General features: G+C 47.3%; 1 non-coding gene across 1 annotated transcript; it reads right to left on the reverse strand.

Annotated features, from left to right (window-relative positions):
* Positions 1–3,922: 3,922 nt before the first annotated feature.
* TRNAT-CGU (transfer RNA threonine (anticodon CGU)) lies at positions 3,923–3,994 on the reverse strand. The gene has a single exon. It is a non-coding gene; the product is annotated as a tRNA-Thr (tRNA).
* Between the last annotated feature and the right edge of the window lie 2,910 nt (positions 3,995–6,904).

Here is a 6,904-nt window from a genome sequence, read left to right on the forward strand (position 1 = left end):
GAACTAGCCTTCGGCACTAGCCTTTTCAAAACCTTAAAGTGCTCAGATTTTAACGCCCTTCTCATAGAAACGACTATCCTGAGGCAATTTTGGTCACACGAGTATAAAGTCGAATATGTTCTTGCGCTTTGTCTCCGACCTAAAGACCGTTTTCGGGTGACTCGCTGCTCTACCAGATAGGGTCAGCGCACTCGTAATTACTTCATACCCTCCTGTCTCAATCAACTACCAGCAAGTGCCTTTCGAGCAAAAACAAAATGTAAACTAAAGCCAATTCTTCGTCGCACTATTCTCTAATTATCCTAGCCCTTGGCATTTTCTTTCAGGTTTATTCCAATCATACATAATTGTCTGGTATCCGAGCCTTAAGATCGCGACATATTGTCATGGCCACTTTATTATATAGTAGCTGACGTATAAGAATAGACCGTGAAGCGAGTAATTTTACTTTGTTTTATTTTAGTGTGCTACTGCTGTTATCGTATCTACATTCCTATGCTGTTTTTTTAATGTTATCGCTGGTTCTGAGCATGGAAAAACCGACGGTTTTTTACTATTACAAAACTGCATGATCACTATTTGGTTGCTTTATATCATAAGTGCTACCTCACACTACATTTCAGCGTAAGTTACGTGGTTTGTTTTTCTTTTATTTCTCTCCTCATTGCTGTTCGGGCTTTTTTTTTTCACGTTCATGCTCAAAGCGTTCCTGCATATTCTGCGGTGTCCGCAATACTGTAGTTTGCAAACGCTGCCTGTCGGCCCGGCCCTTCAAGCCCAATGCGGGTTTGGGAGGCATATCATGTGTTGATGCTGGTGAAACTTTTATGTTAATAAATTATCATCCGTATTACTGTTATTACTATTATTATGTGTAAATTGTAGCAGACAGAAAGCATATCGTAAAGCGTTTATCCAATCATTTTACCATTATCCAAGGACTGCTCCATTTTTTGTGTGTGTGTAAGAACTAGCTGCAGTCTATAATAAATTTTAAGGAGATTCTCTAGCTGTAACGAACGTAATTAGTGAAGGTAAAATGAGACATCCACCCAAACGTAGCTAAGTGCTACAAAGCATAGAGTTTCTCACTACATTACATAGAGGGAAATCTGGCGCTGCTGCGCTGTGGTATGCATGGGAATGCCGGTATATTGTGGATTCGGATTGGCATCGTTCTCGTAGAGACAGGACACCTTGAAGACGCGCTTGGCAAGTACCGTTCCGTCTGTCACAATGATTCATTTTCTACTAGAACAGCACGTGAAAAGCTGTTTTAGCTTTATTATTACGCGAAAACATCTTTTGTTTAACTATGAGAACTTGTTATTGTGTGTGCGACTACATGTTACGTAAAAAAGTATCAGCGGGCCGCTAAAGTTCGAGGACAGACGACAAGGTTCGCGCTCGCTTTGAAACAGTTCGTCGTCTGTTCTTGCTTTTCTTCGCTTGGTCATGCATTGTAAGTGACTATGGTGTTGGGCTGCTGAGCACGAGGTCGCGGGATCGAATCCCGGCCACGGCGGCCGCATTTCGATGGGGGCGAAATGCGAAAACACCCGTGTGCTTAGATTTAGGTGCACGTTAAAGAACCCCAGGTGGTCGAAATTTCCGGAGTCCTCCACTACGGCGTGCCTCATAATCAGAAAGTGGTTTTGGCACGTAAAACCCCATAATTTTTTTTTTTTGCATTGTAAGTGAGTAAAAATGTAATATGCGTGAATGGAAACATTTCATGAAGATTTTACTTTGAGAACGCGTTATTTGCGTAGCCATATCCACGTTTTAGACGAAGCCTCTTACAACACCAGCCAACACGAGCCTCGCAGACACATATACCGTCATTCCCAAGACGGCACGGTGCCCCCTTAAGAAACTCCCATAGACGGTGGCGCCAGATTATCCTCTAGGTGTTATAGTGAGAAACTCTATGCTACAAAGGAAACCCATACGGTTTCCTCGAAAGAACAGTTTCGGAGTTGAAGAAAAATTCGTCCTGGTCCGGAACTCGAACCCGTGACCACCGCCTTTCCAGGGCAGCCACTCTACCAGCTGAGCTAACCAGGCAGCTAGCAGATGGCAGGCGAAGTCGAATTTATCAAGAACTCAAAAGCAAAGGCAATAGTTTGACGTAATAGTTCTGCGGAAATCCGCAAATTACTTCTCTCCACCTTGCGGATTTCCGTAGAACTATTACGTGTAACGAAGGTAATTAAATGGCACACGCTAGTTCTTCGTCGTTTCCTATGGCGCCGTACAAGCAATGGTTATGCAGCTGCATAGTCATCGCACATATCCACCGGGTAGGAGAGCCCCAAGTGTGTGGTTCTTTCTTGCTCTGAGTTTTAACGAGAATTTTTGCGTGCGTGCGAGTGAGCGAGAGAGATCGATATGCGTATATAATGTCCCAGTGGCGTAGAGGCTGGTGAAGCAACTATAGAAACGGCGGAGCGATGAAGAAAAGAACAACGTCCAATACCGTCTGGCACTCGCCCTTCCGGCCTCTAGAAAAAAATTTTTTTTCGTGCCCACAACAATTTAGTTGAGGCTGCTTCTCTAGCAGACAAAGCCCTCAGGCGAGGAGTCAATTGGACATCCGCCGGGTAGCGCCTACCACCGGCGGTAGGAGTGATATCCTGCAATTCATCTCGTTAAGACGATCGATCACAACGACTGGCTGCTCAAGCAATGGATCGTCGCATAGGTCGTCGACGTGCTGAGAACCAGCGTGAAGAAGCGAGTTCTACGAGCAGCAGGCCGCCGTTCCAACCAACCAGCCTTTGCAACCACGACACTCTCCCGCCTTTGGGCGACTACGGGACATTCCTCGAAGAGCGCAGGCGATCCTGCGACACCGCGCGGGAGAACGACTAGGTCATAAACCCGGCGTCAGCAGCAGCTGAAGCGGCAAACCACCGCCGCAAGGGCTTACAGAAGCGCACACCTGCGCAGGCCACCCGGAATGGGTGTCGAGCAGGACGGTCGAACCCACTGGCCTGAAGACCATCAGACGACGTCGCGTCACCACGAAAGAGGGACGGCGAGCCTACGACAGTTTTGCCGTGGTCCGCGTAGAGGAGGCCGAGACACAGCTGCCATCCAAGACGATGATGATGAAGACGATCTTTGCTGTTCAGGAGGTACTTCCTCGCGACGCAGCGGAAATAGAAAACAAGCGCGAAATGAGAACCGCGTGGCAACAGGCGGCTTGTACACCGATGACGTCGACAGCAAGAAACAGCCGCCGAAGACGGCGAGCCTCAAGAACCAGGAGTGCAGGTCTGTAACACAGGTATATACTGTTACAATGTGCTCAGGAAATATATTCTACATCCCTAGACGCACATTACAACTTTCAAGTTACCAATTTTCTAATGTGACAAAGCACGTGTAAATCACTAACGCTGGCGTGGGAACAAAAAATTCCAGCAGGACCTTTCTCTCGATGAACGTACGTCGACGTTAATGCGGTTATTATTGAAGCAATGTAGCGACGTACCGTATTGCCACCGCAGGGACGTGTCGTGTATGAGGGGTGTAGCAGCCAGGCTCCTCTATTGCTTTCCCTCTGGACACGTTGCGCCACCTAGCGCCGCCGCCGCGAAGTCCGTGTGTCGCGTATGACTGACTATATGTATCAATAAGCCCCATTTTGATGGGGGCGAAATGCGAAAACACCCGTGTACTTATATTTAGGTGCACGTTAAAGAACCTCAGGTGGTCTAAGTTTCCGGTGTCCCCCACTAAGGCGTGCCTCATAATCAGATCGTGGTTTTGGCACGTAAAACCCCATAATTTAATGTATTAATAAGAAGCCAACAAACAATGACACCAAGGACAACATAGGGGAAATTACTTCTACTTACGAATTGATTAAAGAAATGATAAATTAATGGAAACGAAAATGGATGAAAACACAACTTGCCGCAGGTGGGGAACGATCCCACGTCTTCGCATTACGCGTGCGATGCTCTACCAATTGAGCTACCACGGCGCCGTTATCCCATCTACTTAATTTCTTGGGCATATGTATCTTTTACTACTAGAACTAACCCTAGTAGGATTAGCCAGCGCCACCACTCACCTTGGCGGCGGCAAGTTGTTTTTTCATCCACTTTCATTTCCATTGATTTATCATTGCTTCAATTCAATTAGTAAGTAGAAGTAATTTCCCCTATGTTGTCCTTGGCGTCATTGTTGGCTTCTTATGACATGATTAATAAAAATCGGACCGCTCGGTCAACCCCATTTCTTCTCGTTTATGGGTATTAATGCGAGATTGCCTGAATATATAGAAAGCGGGTTTGATTCTGCTAAGCACCGGAGATCCGCCCAACTCTGGAGACCCAAAATGTTGGCGTCAAAGTGGTTCACTAAAGAGCTGCACTTGCCCAATAGCACATACACCCAGTGACCCAAGTCGGTGTCAAAAATGTTCATTAAAGAGCGGCACTTACCCAGTGGTCCACTTGGCGTCAGAGATTCATTAAAGAATGGCCCATACCCATTGTGCATACCCAGAGACCAAGATTAGTCCAACGGTTGGTTTCGAACCGGGTTCTTTTAGCACAACAGCCAAATGCTCTACCCGTTAGACCGTCCACTCAGTGACTAGCTAGGAAAATGGTTAGATACCCAGCCTGACAGATAGGCAAAAAGATAATCCCTTAAAAGGTGCGCAAAGTTCACAAAGAATGCTAATCCAATTAAAGAACTCGGCATCCAAAGCTGGACACAGCCGAGGGACGGCAGCAGCGATTCGTGAAGTTCTAAGAAAGCTCGCGTTCAATTCACGGCATCAGGAGTTTCCACGTGGGTCCACTGCATTTCCACCGTCCACAACAGTCCTCACAGTGGAGGCAGGTCACCATGGCGTATAGATCTCCTGGTGGATATAATTGCGGTATCAATTTTGTGGACATCCCAGGTGAATGTCCACCGTCGGCGTCGCCGTGATGTCCCGCATATGTTTAAGTACATGTGTGCTATATGTTTATTTATGCCAAAGATATGCAAGGCAGATGCTACACTATTCAACCGCCAAAGTTGCTCAAACGAAGTATTATGTCGTTGACTGAATTATTCCGTAGGATTTTTTTAGAATTACAGTGGGCAAACGAAAATCATAAAACATTTCATGCCTTTCATCCCAAATCTTCTCGGGCTATTAAAAAAGCGGAAAACAGTACTTGTGCTCACAATCTGAAAGTGATGTAATTCCACTGGAGCCATTACAGGTCCCTACACGTCGTGTTAAAGCTTTTGAGGTTTAAGACATTTTGGCGCACCCGCGTACAGTTAGAACACCGTCCGATGAGCTTAAGCGCATCGCTAAACCTTGCTGTCGCAGTCAGTGCTTCGCCCTTCAGGCGAAAGCTTAAATCTGAAATAACTTTCCCAGATACACACATTCTCAATTTTGCAGCATGAAAAAAAAAAAAAAAAAGGTAGATGGCAGGGATCAGCTGTTCTCTAGGGCGGGAATTAGCGTTCCCTTCTCTCTCGACGGCTCGAGCCGACCGCAGGAGCGGAGGCACAGGGCGAAGCTCTCGGACAGCGACACTTGTGCGTATATTGAACTCCGATTCTTCCGGTCAGCCCTTCTGTTGGCCGGCCCTACCTCGGATCCTCGATCCGAGGGGAGTGCGTGCCTCTTCGCTGCTCCGGTTCTGGAGGCTATCGCCAAAGAGGCGCTGCTCACTTCACGCGCGTGGTCATACTACGCCGGGTCGCTCTCAGAGGCTATCGACCTGAATGAGTATCGCCTTGGCAGCAAGGTCATTGGGAGCCATCCTCCCACACAGAGGCGTGTTACAGCGTTTTCTAATGCTGTTGTGTCATCCTTGAATGGCGGGAGCTCCGGCTAATTGCACACCTCGCGGATTTTGTGCAACAGAAGAGGGCCAACGCCAAGTCGTCTAATAAACGCCTACCCTGTACTCTGGGCCTTCTCCGTATACGGTACTCTGTCTCGCTCCCAGTTGAGACCGACAGCGCGTACGCAACACACGCGCACACGCGCACACGCGACTGAGCTGATCGTCCCCGGTGGGTTCGGAACCTCGGACCTGCGCGGTGGTCTAGGGGATCCCGTTGGAACACTGTGTGAACGAGACTACAAAGTCAGCTCGCTGCGGTTGATGCCGCACTTCCGCTAAGCAGCGGCGTCGTAACCGCACGAGCAGTGTGATGATCCAAAATATTGCACAAATAAAAGACTCCGACTCCTTGAGCTAGCGTTGGCTTGAACACCAAAAGAACGTCGGACCATAATCCGGACCCATATAGTGACTGCATGCACCCAAACAGCGCGCAGTGCGCGTGCTTCCCATTTGCCACAATTGGGGCACTGATCATTTGGGACCATCCCGAACCGCGCAAGCAGCTGGCGGTTGGGTAGCACGTTCCATTTCTGCAGCCAGTCGAATTCTCTAACGTGGTCAGGCACCTAGTTTTCTTTTCTTTCTTTCTTTCTTTCTTTCTTTCTTTCTTTCTTTCTTTCTTTCTTTCTTTCTTTTTTTCTTTCTTTCTTTTCGTTCTTATGCTTTCCATTTTATAGGTTCGCACTTATTTTTCCCTTCTTCGTTTATCACCGAACTTACTAGATCTTGAGTAATTTGTTGGGCGATAGATAGTCGAATGGCTTAGTTTGTTCGATCGTGTTTATTTCTCGTTTTAGGTTACTTGTTTCTTTGTATACGCAGCTGTATCTCTGCTTGCGGCCCGCCGTGTCACTCTGTGGTGAAAGCACTCCTCAGGGTGCTAGACCAGTCAAATCCCAGTCTTCTCCCAGGGTATTCAGGGTCATTGAAAAGCTTCTGTATGCATCTTTGCAGCTAGTACCTTGATAAAAATCTAGAGCAAGGGTGCCCATGCCTTCGATACAAAGCAGCTTCTCAAGAGG

Source organism: Dermacentor andersoni, chromosome 1, assembly GCF_023375885.2.
Source record: "Dermacentor andersoni chromosome 1, qqDerAnde1_hic_scaffold, whole genome shotgun sequence".
Taxonomy (NCBI): domain Eukaryota; kingdom Metazoa; phylum Arthropoda; class Arachnida; order Ixodida; family Ixodidae; genus Dermacentor; species Dermacentor andersoni.